Source organism: Pseudorasbora parva, chromosome 16 (genome assembly GCF_024679245.1).
Source record: "Pseudorasbora parva isolate DD20220531a chromosome 16, ASM2467924v1, whole genome shotgun sequence".
In the NCBI taxonomy this organism is placed as follows: Eukaryota; Metazoa; Chordata; class Actinopteri; order Cypriniformes; family Gobionidae; genus Pseudorasbora; species Pseudorasbora parva.
In genome coordinates, this window is record NC_090187.1 from 20,687,313 (window position 1) to 20,701,294 (window position 13,982).

The following is a 13,982-nucleotide window of genomic DNA, read 5'->3' on the forward strand; positions in this document are numbered from 1 at the left end:
TAATGGAGGATGAGATTTACGTAAGTGACTTAATTTCGTTTGTGCTATTTAAAAAAAATAAATAATGTAGCAGCATTTAACGTTATGCATTCTTTGCATTAATTCTAGTGTTTTGAAATGCCATTCAAATGAGAAAGCGGACGTTAATCGAATGAATTAATTGCTCTTAAAATTACTTTTTTTCTTGTGTGGAGATCACTTGTCGATCACTGGCCGAGCACCCACGGATAGCATGGTCCATCATTGTCGGCGCGTGCATACTGATTGGCCTGTAACATTTTGCGAGTGAAATGCTCTGTATGTTCTAGCAATCTTCTCATGGTAGGTTACTTTGATAACATACTCCAAAATGTCGAAAAACATTGTAGGACACGTTTTTCTACGTGAAGTGCTGCATCAGCCAATAGGTAGAACGTCTCAGGTTACGTATGTAACCATGGTTCCCTGAGAGGGAACGAGACGCTGCGTTGAAACGCTAGGGGGACGCCTCTGCGTGCCATGTCATGAAGCACTTGTGTAATCAGTCCAATAGCGGGACGATACGTCACGGGCGGGTGACGTCATCGACCAGGAAGCTATAAAGCATGCCCGGACCAAACAGTCACTAGCTTCTGGAAAAGTCGAACAAATCGATCACAGGCATGCCGGGAGTATGGCATCTCGACGCAGCGTCTCGTTCCCTCTCAGGGAACCATGGTTACATACGTAACCTGAGACGTTCCCTATCTCGAGGGAACTTCGAGCTGCGTCGAAACGCTAGGGGACCTCAATACCCACGCCGCCAGAGTCCCAAATGTCTGTAAGTGTGAAACAACCCAGAAACACCCGGGACCCCGGTGTAGAGGCTACATCTAGATTGTAAAACCTCACAAATGTATGCGGAGAGGACCACCCAGCCGCATCACATACCTCTGACAATGAAACTCCCGAAATAAGAGCCATAGAGGCAGCCATACTCCTAGTGGAGTGGGCGCGGACCCTCATTGGTGAAGGATGTCCGGCCGACTCATAAGCGAGCGAAATAGCCTCGACTATCCACTTGCTAAGCATCTGCTTTGAAGCCGGTTTTCCCTTGCTCGGGGACCCAAAAACACACAAACAACTGTTCTGAGTTTCGCCACAGGGCAGCCCTGTGGACATATGCATCTAGGGCCCTGACCGGACATAGCAGATTTAGCTTCTCTTGGTCTTGACTAGTGAACGGAGGCGGACAGAAAGCCTGCAGCATTACTGGTCCCGGCACATTAGTCGGGACCTTGGGAGCATATCCTTCCCTCGGGAAGAGAAATGCTTTTACCATTCCTGGTGCAAACTCCAGACAAGAGGGTGCCACTGCCTAAGTAGGCACCCTCAAGCGTGCCGCAGGTCTGCGCCTCAAAGTACCACGAAGGAAACGCATGACCCAAGGGTGTTTCCCCCATGATGCATTATCTAATGGAATATGATAAGCAGATATCGCCAACACATATACTTTCAGTGTTGACGGAGATAACCCTGCAGAGAATTTTTCTTGTAGGAACTCAAGAACTGAACCGAACGGGCAGTTAACAGGGTCCATAGCCTGGTGCTTACACCAGGCGACAAAAACTCTCCATTTGAGTGCGTAAAGTCTCCTTGTGGATGGTGCTCTGGAGTGCAACATGGTCTCTATCACCTCAGTAGATAGACCCGTGTTTATGAACTGGGCCCCCTCAGGGGCCAACCCCACCGTTTCCACAGTTCCGGGCGCGGGTGCAGTACTGACCCCCCCGGCCTGCGAAAGAAGATCTCTCCTGACTGGGATTTCCCAGGGAGGACCTTCTAGGAGAGACATAATGTCGGCGAGCCATACTTGGCCCGGCCAGAGCGGGGCTACCAATAAAAGCTGAACCCCGTCCCGGCGGACGCTCTCCAGCACTCCTGGGAGCAATGCCAGAGGGGGAAAGGCGTACAGACGCAGCCTCGGCCACGTCTGTACCATTGCGTCCAGCCCCAGCAGGGCTGGATGCGTGAGGGAGAAATATGCTGGACAGTGTGTCGTCTCTCGAGACGCAAACAGATCCACCTGGGCTCGCCCAAAGCGGATCCACAGCTCCTCCACCACCTCGGGTGGAGTCTCCACTCTCCCGGCATCACTCCCTGCCTCGACAGGGAGTCTGCCGCTACATTCAGGACCCCCGGGATGTACATCGCCCTGAGCGAGAGCATCTTGCCTTGGGCCCATGTTAGCATATGATGCGTCAGCTTCCACCCGACGCGATCTCAACCCTCCCTGGTGATTTATATACGAGACCACCGAAGTGTTGTCTGACTGAACTAACACATGGCGGCCCCGCAGGTCTGAGAGGAAGTGTTTGATTTTATATGATTGAAACACAGCCATCAGCTCCAGCTGGTTTATGTGCCAGGAGAGCTGACGGCCGCTCAGACCTTGGGCCGAGCGGCCACTCATGACCGCTCCCCAGCCAGTTAGGGAGGCATCCGTCGTTAGCGTTACGCGGCGACAAGGAGCCCCCAGAACTGGACCTTGGGACAGGAACCAAGGATCTTTTCACTTCACTAAGGCACGTAGGCAGCGCCCCGTGACCTTGATCAAGCGAAAAAGGGTTTCCCCTCAGGGAGAACCCCTTGGTCCTGAGCCACCACTGTAAGGGTCTCATGTACCGCAGGCCAAAAGGTACCCCGTTGGACGCTGCTGTCATCAGCCCTAACACTCTCTGAAAGTGTTTCACAGTGAGTGACTGACCTAGCTTTATCTGGTTCACGGTATCCAGGATCGTTTTTATCCTGGGAGGGGATAGCCGAGCCGACATTATTTTCGTGTCCCAGACTACCGCCAGAAAAGTAGTGCTCTGCAGCTTATAGGTGCCAGCACACATTTCTTTCCGTTCAACCTTAGCCCCAACACTCTCATATGGGCGAGAACAGCATCTCGATGCTGAACGCCCACTGTTTCGACTATGCTAACACCAGTTCCAATCGTCGATATAGTTGAGCACGCGAATGCCCTGGAGTCGCACCTGAGCCAGAGCTGCATTCACGCACTTGGTGAAAGTGTGGGGTGATTAAGCTAGGCCGAATGGCAGCACTCAATACTGGTAAGCTTCGCCCCCGAAAGCAAACCTGAAGACCTGTCTGTGCTTCGGAAGGATGGAGATGTGGAAGTATACATTTTTTTTTTTTTTTAGGTCTATTGTGACACACCAGTCCTCGGACCTGACGTGACACACGATCTGTTTTATCGTGAGCATTTTGTTTAGCTGATGCAGATCTAAAAATAGGCCTTAACCCTCCATCCTTCTTTGGAACTATGAAGTACCGGCTGTAAAAGCCCGACTCTCTGCAGAGGGGAGGGACCCGTGTATAGCCTCTTTTCGCAGAAGAGTCTGTACCTCTCGTTCCATGACCAGAGGCTGCTCGGGGGTTACTACCGTAGGAGTAACCCTGCTGAACACGGGTGGGTGTGACCCGAACCCTTTTTATAATGTGAGCAGGACCCATTCTGAGATATTCGGCAGAAGTTTCCACGCTGCCAGAAAATCTACTAAGGGAACCAGCCTCTCGAGGCTGGTCTCTGGATTTTCCTGGGTGGTCAGCCCGGTGTCCTGTAACGGATAACCGGCAGGTAGCAACCGAAGTGACCGCCCCGGGGCCCTCACGAGAGGGCGCTAACATCCCCAAGCCGCTACGTTTCCGGGCGGACAAGGAGATATATGTTCGCCGGGGACCGCCGCGCCCTGAAGCACCAACGCCCCCCCCCCCCCCCCCCGATGGCACCGGGAAAGAGCGGGCGCCTCGGCGAGCCGCACTCTCCCGGAGGGGACTGCCATCGGAAGTCCTGCGCCTCTGACGTCAGGACTTCTTAGCCGAGGCCTTCCTAGCAGTAAGGACGGCCCTCAGATCCGCCCTACCACGGGAAGGTCCCGGCTGAGCGCGTCGCCCGGACCCCCGATCTCTCTGCGGGGGGGTTTATGTGCCCCGAGCGGCCACGCTCTCTCTTTGTTTTGCTCGGTGTAGGTTTGAGAAAGGATGTACTCGGCTGAGGCTGCCCCGCCCGACAGCCCCAGAGGGACATTTTGATTTATTTATTTATTTATTATATATATATATTTTTATATTTCACATCTCAATATTAATATCCCCCAGCAGGTCTGCTTGTTTTATATGCTTGCAGGGCAACCGCCGTATACAAACCGGCGGCCGCCTGATCTGCTGCCGAATATGCCCTACCCCCAAAGCCGAACTTTTTTTTTTTTTTTTTACCGGCTTGTTGTGGGCAGCTGTGGGGCTGTGTGACGATGTGGACTCGGGGGAGAGATAGCTCGCAAGCGTCTCTTCCCGGCGAGACATCGTCGCCCTTTCTGAATGATAGATGCAGACCCATAATCTACGCGATGCCTCGGCAAACACGCGATCTGAGCCACTAAACTCAACCCCGTAATCTACACGCTGCCTCGGCAAGCGCGAGATCCGCGATCGAGTCATAGAATCTATATTGTAGACCCGTGATCTACACGCTGCCTCGGCAAACGCGAGATCCGAGCCACTAGATTCAGCCCCTTGTAATCTCAAACATGCTGTCTGCTCGCCATTATATTGTTCTTTCTCTTTCTTATTTTATTTATATATTTATTTATTTTTTGGCGAACTTCTTGACACTCGGCCGGCCAGTCTAAACTTAACCTGGACACAGCGCGAGTTACACCAATAGCACCTCTTTTTATGAGTGTGTGTGTGTCGTTTTCTTTTGCCAGATCATCATCAGCGCTAACAACATCCAGTTCCTCGGAGCTGGAGTGCTGTTGCGTTTGTGCCTCAGCGCGAGCGGAAGAAAACCGCAGAGCGTGCTTCCAGCTCGCTAACTGAGGCATGAGATCCAGCGGGTAAAGGCAGAGATAGGGGATCACCCGTCTCTAACCCCGCCACTAGATCCAACTGCGATCCCCAGGACGCGAGCCTTCGCTGCGCCTCGGCAACAGCGGGACCCGAGCCCTGAGGACCGCGAGCCAAAGCACTCTCCTCGAAGAGTGCCCGGCGTGATCTTAATATGCGCATTGGGAGTCTCTCGCAATGCTCGCAGCCGACCCCCTCGAGAGCTGACTGGGCATGCTCGAGCCCCAAACACATCACACATTAGGACGTGTGTATCCCCACCCGTGATGTAACGTGGGCAGGGAGGAACACAACACCTATACTGACTTGCCATATTTCTTTCTTTCTTTCTTTTTTTGAACACACACACAATAAATGGACATACAATTCACACAGAGCGCTTGTGAAGACACAGAAGCTAGTGACTGTTTGGTCCGGGCATGCTTTATAGCTTCCTGGTCGATGACGTCACCCGCCCGTGACGTATCGTCCCGCTATTGGACTGATTACACAAGTGCTTCATGACATGGCACGCAGAGGCGTCCCCCTAGCGTTTCGACGCAGCTCGAAGTTCCCTCGAGATAGGGAAACTCATGATGGAGTAAAGAGGTTTTTTTCTCCCACTGAGGCCTTTTTCGTCTTTTTTTGTATTGAGCAGACATGCATTAGTGACCGGCAATGAGAGATTTTTTTTGCTGTAATATATGTGTATTAAAAAGAATCTGAAGTAAAACCTGATGTGATTATTTTCAGTCTTTTAGCTTGCTTTCTGCTTTGGAGGATTTTGGTTTCATGGAATATTGTTTATTATTGCAGAACTCGTAAAGAAATCTAGCACCCTAGCGGCAGCAAATCTAAAGTGCCGCGGGTATCATCTAGCAACTCTTAATACACGTATGAGCTGTAAAAATCAAACTCTGGTCAGGCCAATCACAACGTGTATAGACTCGGTGGACGGGGCTTAACATAATGACAGCCGAGTTGCGCTTGCATGCTACTAGTAAACACAGAGGATGGCGAATGGCAGCCTTTCGAATTAGCTTTGACCGCTATAAGCTTTTCTCTGAGAAAATAAAAAAAACGGCACTGAAGTCATTCTTAAAAAGGAAAGATGTGTTTGGAGTTTTGCCGCCCAGAAACGGCGAAAGTTTAATCTGTCTACTAGCTCTGCTTCACGTTGTTCTGGTTGGTTGTAGCGCTATCCTATCGCGTACAGAGGGAGTTTGAAAGACAACCATTCATCCCGGCCCTTGGATTGAGCCCTGTCAATGGTGAGTTTCCAGACCAAACATCTTGATGTTGGTCTGGCTTGTCAGGCTAGAAGGAAACCACTTAAGGCCACAAGATGTATGCCCTTGGCATTATTACTCTACAAACCTAAAAGATCCTGAAAGAAAGAAATGTTATGTAAGTATCTCTGCTTGTTGTTGGTGCAGATTGTGTCCTATGGTGCAGAGTCATATTTCTACATAGTTACAAAATATAAACTTGTTTGAAACGCAGTAGAGATTTATAATGGTAAGATGTTATTGCATTGGAGTATAACAATACTGTTTTATTCAATTGTATGTGTGACAACAATGGCTTAACTGTAGTGATTCCCAGGGAAAGCAAGAACTGACAAAAATGTAAAAAAATAAAAAATAAAATGGTATTGACTTCAGTGTAAGTCGCTTTGGATAAAAGTGCCAAATACATAAATGTAATGGAATTGATATATTACAATTTCAATAAATTTTCAAATAAATTCATAGTCACTTTTAATATATATATATATATATATATATATATATATATATATAATTTAAAAGTGACTATGAATTTATATATACATATCAAATTATATAATACATATACATATTAAATATATATATATATATATTCACACACCAACACAGTGTTTGTATAACAAACACTTTCATCAGTGTTGTTTTAACACTAGCAAAGATGGACCTGTATGTTCACCTGGAAAGTGATAATTTTAACACCCGTGGTGATAAATCTCCCAACATATTTTTGCTGTGGAGGGAAATTAATCAATGAAAGATGTATAGCTGGAATATAACTTGTTTCTAGAGCTGCTGTACAATCTCTCTTTCATATAACTATAAAACCTCTTTGAAACAATCTGTATTAGTGCTATATAAATATGAACAGTGGTGGGCTGTCAGGGCCATCAGGGCCTTCTCTGCTGGCCCTGTCAAAATCAAAATATGCTTCTTTTTTTATAATTAAATGAATGTGCATCTGAACGTGTCTAAATGCAATTACTGTATATTTCAGTACGTTACAATTATTTTCCAGAAAAAATGTGGTTATTTTTTGTGAGGCTAAGCTGTATTTTCCATATGTCATCATCTAAACGCATCACAGCTTCGAGGACCAGCACCAGTAGAATAGCTTGCCTTCCACTGAAGCTGCTATTTTCCATTGGACCATAGCTTTGAGTGACGTGGGTCTTCAGCCAATCAAATTTTGATGTGTAATGATAGACCGCCCCAGAGCAGTAGTATATTCCTGCACAACCGGAGGCTGCAGTTTCAGGACCCCAGTTTCAGGACCCGCAATTCTAGGACCCTCGTTTTTTGTGACAGCGCCACCTACAGAACTGGATGATATAGCGGTGTGCTGCAGTTTCAGGACCTCAGGTCTACGACCCAGGTGGTTTAGTTAGTAGCCTACATAGTATCAAGATATTTAATCTCAGGAGTATATTTTATGTGATTTTTAAAATTCAAAATGCATCAGACGTTAATTACAAAGTGTGTAATACCTACTTTGATGCACAATTTTAAATTTTAAACAAATTAATTTACACAAAATATAAATGAAAAATGTATATCAATCTTTAAACAAAAGTTGAGTACCTTAAATCTTAATTTCTTGAATTATACTCTATATTGATTAACCTCCTTAAGTTTAACTAATTAGTTCAGTATCAGTTAAAATAAAGATGGAATCAGTATATGCAGTCACTAAAGGCAAGACAAGACTCAAGAATGATTGAAGAATATATATTTATGTCATTTTTGCAATAACAACAGCACCAAAAAGACCCCTTTTTTCATCAGTTGCTGCACAGACGGGATGGATATATCCGATTTAACACTTGTGCACTGTTGGAGTTGTAGAGAGAGAAAGCCAAACAGAATATTAATGTTACTCATGTCTAATTCCAAACTCCAAATTTGTAAGTATATAAGAGCAATATCCACCAATTGAGACCATATACTTTACAGTTGAAGTAGCATAGTAGCATAAGGCAATTAGTAGCATAAGGCAACCATAAAACTACTTTAAACATTTCCTATATACCTTACTAAGCTAAATGGATGACGACTGACAGTCATTATACTAATCTGGTGAACATTGATAAATGAGCCATGACACAAAATTAACTGTAGATAAAAAAAAACAAAAAACAAAAACAAAAACTGCACAAGTTATAAAAACCAGCAACTGTTACAGAGATGAATACAAATATATATTGTTATAATACCCTCCTATTTTGAAGCGCTCCATCAGAAGAAGATACACCACTTTCTGATGAAAGGCATGTCCAGCTGAAAGATGTGTGACATTGACAGATACTATATTAGCATATACTTGGCAACAACAACAACAAAAAACAGAAGAAACAACAACAACAACAACAACAACAACAACAACAACAAAAAACACTGAGACTTTATCCCGCAGTCATTTCCACAGCGATGGCGTGGTAATCCCTAAAAGCAAAAAAAAGGTAACATACATGTCAAAAGCCATTGCCATCTCGGTAACATTATGAAATTTACATGATATGCAGAATGGAAAATAATAATATTTGTTTGGAGTAGCTAAATATGCATTTATTAATCACTGCAATATTATGCCCAGTCTTTTCAGTCTAGATAACAAAAAAACATTTGTGCAAGATTCATACAGAAAAATTATTTAAAAAAAATTAAAGGATTAATTTTAACCGTTTTAATCCTTCACAGCAAAAATATATCAGTACAGGCTATAAGAACGTAGCCAAAGTATAAATGGCTGAACTTGTCAAACATTATGCATCATTTAGACTGACTAATATTGTAGTGCAAGCAGGCAGTCAGCGCAGTTATGTAAGAATATTTTATTCTTAACTATGGTAAAACAATGAGTATTCAGCAAGTTTCCCCACTAATACAGTAAGCTACAGGTAATCGTACACACCCTACAACAACATGCTTTTGTCATCTTTTTAAGTTTAATTAATGTGCTGGCAGCTGGCTAGATGTATTATAGTCATTAAAAATCAAAAAGTATTTAATAAATCTCAGCCACACCACGATCAAGAACATCATAGTAGTTAATAAAACTAGCACACAAATTCTTAATTCGTCTGAATTAATTATTAATTCATAGTTAGCAGCTCTCACTTTGGCTATTTTGTTTCGTTTAAACGTTATAAAATAAAACTTGATTGAATATCGGTACTCACAGACGGATCTGTGTCCTTTGTCCATCTTAAAGTAGTGTTTTGGTGATTCAATTCGGTAGGTGGTGCTGTCACAAAAAACTAGGGTCCTAGAACTGCGGTCTTAGAACTGGGGATCCTGAAACTGCAGCCTCCGGTTGTGCAGGAATACCCTTCTCCCCCAGAGGCCCAGCGATGTGTCTGTGTGCTACCCCCTGCTGATGTCATTAGCTGTTTGAACTTTCCGCGGGTTGTTAGCGATCTATGTGGAATGGTGAAATGGCTATGGCCGCTGCGGATGACGGGCTGCATTCGAATGAGCATCGTATGCATTGTGATCGATCCTGATGCCAAGCCGGTAACGTTAGCTGACAAGCTGTGTTTTGCAGTTTATTTTGATGGTCTTGTTGGTCCGTGTTTTTGTTTGTTTAAGAGTATTTGTGTCAGTGAGTTGATTTTGATACATTTCACCATTTGCCTAAATAGTGACACGTAAGTGCAGTGGTATCAATAAATAGGTAAATTGCCTTTTTGTCTCACGTGTCCTTTTGTTGCTTGCCCTCTTCCCAACGAGCACTTTGAAAGTGAGGTTCGTTCGTAACCGTGTGTGTGTGTGTGTGTGCGCGTGTGTGCATTGTTGTTGTTGTTGTTGTTATTGTTGTTGTTGTTATTGCGGAGGCGTGGGGTGTTTTGATCGTTAGTGATGGCCCTGGCAGAAACCCCACGGTAAGCTACTGGGTATGAAAGCCCGTTTCTGCAACAATTGAGTAAAAAAATATTCTTTAAATCATAATAATCAGAAACTCTCATAACAATGACTTCTCTTAACATCAAGTTTCTCATTATTATGAAATTTTAAGTCATTATTATGAGAAAGTTTCTCATTATTATGAGATGTTAAGGCATTTTTATGAGAAATGTTCTCATTATTATGAGATGTTAATTATTATGAGAATTTCTTATTGTTATGAAATCTTAAATTATTTTTTATTTTATTTAAATCAATTGTGGCAGAAACCAGCTTTCAGTGACTTGACGTAAGAAAATGGAGAAAATGAAGTACATGCTGATGATTACCAACCTCTAACTGAATTTACAGCCCAGTGGCCAAAGATATTTGAAAGCTTTTATGACTGCCCTGACTGAGTTCATAATTCAAGCATTGGTCTTCAGTATCTGTCACAGACATCTCCTTATCCCATCCCTCCAAATCTTGAGGAAACTCCAACTGAACTTTAACTGTAAGCATCTCTGACATTTCTAAATGCATGCAATTCCATCAGTTAGTATCTGTGTGAGTTGGCACAGATGTTTCTTTTTCATATTTGAATATGAAAGGGCTGATTTAAAGGGCATGTAGATAATCTGCTTCGTGTGAAAAATCTGGTTCAGGTAAATATAAAATGGAAATAATTCTGAAAATTTGAATCTCATTCAAATTATTTATTAAATAATTAACTGTAATACAAATTAAAATATATATTTATTCATAGAAAATAGAATAATTAAAAGCATCCTAATCTAAATTGAGTTTCTAAGTCAAAAACTCAAATTCCAAAATATTAACAATTTCATAAGCTTCACTCAACTGTTTAAATCAAAACTCTTGAATACCTTGACTACTCAAAGATTTTCTACAAACAAATTGTAGCCCTAGTCTGCTAACCATTTAACACAGCTAATATTGACTGATGTATACACAGATCAGGCATAATATTATGACCACTGACAGGTGGAGTAAATAACACTTATTATCTCTTCATCATGGCACCTGTTAGCGGGTGGGATATATTAGGCAGCAAGTGGAAATTTTGTCCTCAAAGTTGATGTGTTGGAAGCAGGAAAAATGGGCTAGCGTCAGGATTTGAGCGAGTTTGAAAATGGCCAAATTGTGGCAGGATGACAGGGTCAGAGCATCTCCAAAACTGAAGCTCTTGTGGGGTGTCCCCGGTCTGCACTGGTCAGTATCTATCAAAAGTGGTCCAAGGAAGTAAGGTGGTGCATGGGCGACCAAGACTCATTGAAGCGTCTGGGGAGCAAAGTGCATTGCAGTTTGTTGTGTTGCATATGGGGCTGCATAGCAAGGTGCCCATGCTGAAGCCTGTCCACTGCCAAAAGTGCAAACAGTGGGCACAAAGCGTCAGAACTGGACCACGAAGCAATGGAAGAAGTTGGCCTGGTCTGATGAAACAAGTTCTTTCACATCACGTAGATGGCCGGGTGCATGTGTGTCACTTACCTGTGAACCATTGGGACCAGAATGCACTTTGGAAAGGAGGCAAGCCGATGAAGGCAGTGTGATGCTTTGGGCAATGCTCTGCTGGGAAACCTTGGGTCCTGCCATCCATGTTATTTTGACATGTACCACCTACCTAAACATTGTTGCAGACCATATACACCCTTTCATGGAAGCTATATTTCCTGGTGGCTGGGGCCTCTTCCAGCAGGATAAAGTGCACTGCCACAAAGCCACAAAAATTGCATATAGCCAATCAGATTGGAACAGATGATTTCAGCTTGCCATTTTAGTGTGCAATATGTGACAGTTTGTGAGCGTGCTAAGAGGATCCATTCAGTACCATCATGACATTTAGGACACATATTAGCATGCAGTCTCATGCACAAACTCAGTCATTGTGCTCTAGTTCCCCTTATCAGGGCCACTAGAGAGTTACGGTGAACAAGCACTGATTCTTTTATGTTTTTTTGCACATATGGCAGCTCTCTTCTATTTTTCACCGGAAAACTCCCATAAGATTCTTTAGAACAAAGTCAGAAGCACTTTTTTTTAAATCTCTCCTGGCTCCGACAGACACCATCCTCTGGGAAAGTACGGTAACTTAAACACTCTTTTAAACTCACCTTGGACAACAGGGTCCTTTCAACGCCGTTGAGATCCTTTAACAGCACAATTGTCTGGCGAGTTCAAGAAGAACCTCTGTGGATTTGCATTTGAGGAGGACATGATAGTTTGTTCCTGAAAGCCCTTGAAATTCAGCAAACCAGCGGAGCAGCATTTGAGTGTAATTACTCCGGGATTCTCTTTACACACTCGCAGCTCACAACAAAACTTCAGAAGAAAGTCACTGAAACCTAGAAAAGACATGCTGCTGCTATATTGTTCAGACACATTTACAGTGATGCAGTTAACCAGATGAAATATCATTAACACATAATGTGTTAATGATATGAACACAATTTTAATTGTTTTAAGAAGAAGAAGAAGTTTTAATTATATAGCGCCTTTCCAAAGCACAAGGTCGCTTTACATAGTGTTAGAAAATACATTTTCACAGCCACATACACAATTAGCATACTCACAAACACAAGACAAACACAGGTCTTCTATAGCCACATTATTTGGAATACAAATTAAATAGATATGTCTTTAGCTGGGTCTTGAAGGTAGACAGAGATGATAATAAATAATTAATAATAATTCATTACATTTATATAGCGCTTTTCAGCTACCTGGTTTTCCCATTTGGTCTCCTATCCAGGTACTGACCAGGCTCAGCCCTGCTTAGCTTCAGTGGTAAACCAGTCTTGGGCTACAGGGTGGTATGGCTGCTGGCTAAAGATAAATTACGCAATGGTAAGGGAAGCTATTTAAAGGGTTAGTTCACCCAAAAATGAAAATTATTTAATTAATTACTCACCCTAATGTCGCTGGACCCCCGTAACACCTTTGTTCATCTTCGGAACACAAATAAAGATATTTGTGTTGAAAGCTGATGGCTGACAAAGGCTTCAGATAGGCCTTTGTAATAAGTTCGTAAATGTAGGAAGGAAGAGGACACGGGGGTCGGCTGGACGGTTGATATGCTCTCTTTATTTCTATTCAGTTCCACGCTCAAGCGTGTGTAAACATTCAAAACTCATATACAGGATTCTCTTCCAGTTCCCAGCACTTCCGGCTCCCTGGTTAACTCAGTGTCTCTGTGTGCGCGTATCAACCATCCGTCTCTCTCTCTCCTCGGTCTCCGGTTCCACCGGTGTTTTATACCCTCTCCGCCCTCATTACTGGAACAAGAGACAGGTGTTATTAATCTGCGTCCAACCCACTCACTTACCGCTCGTCCCGTGGCTCTCTCTCCCACTGCAGACCTCGCTGAACCACGCCCCCCTTGCCACAGCCTCCATTAGCATTCAGTACATTCCCACTCACGAGACGCATAAAAGGCACTAAAAACATTATTGCAAAGTCCATCTCACTACAGTGGCTGTACAATCATTTTACGAAGTGGCAAGAATAGTTTTTGTGCGCAAAAAAATCTAAATAATGACTTTATCCACCAAGTTATTGTCTGCCGTTTAGGTCTCAGACGTGAACTCGATGCATGCGCGAGAATATGACGCAGATCTGCCGTTCGGATACATGACCCAGAAGCAAGGAGGAGCGCCGCTATCGTGTGAGTTCACGTCTGAGACCTACATGGAAGACAATAACTTGTGGAGGAAGTACTGAATCTCAGTACTTAAGTAAAAGTACAAATAACCAGAGCCATATTTACTTTAGTAAAAGTAGAAGTACTACAACGACAACCCTACTTAAGTAAAAGTAAAAAAAGTACTTGATTTTAAATGTACTTTAAGTATTAAAGGAGTACTTCAGCGCTGGGAAGATGAATCTGTATTTAAACTGGGTCCTCAATGTAGTAGAAATGTGAAATTATTTTTTAATTTGGTG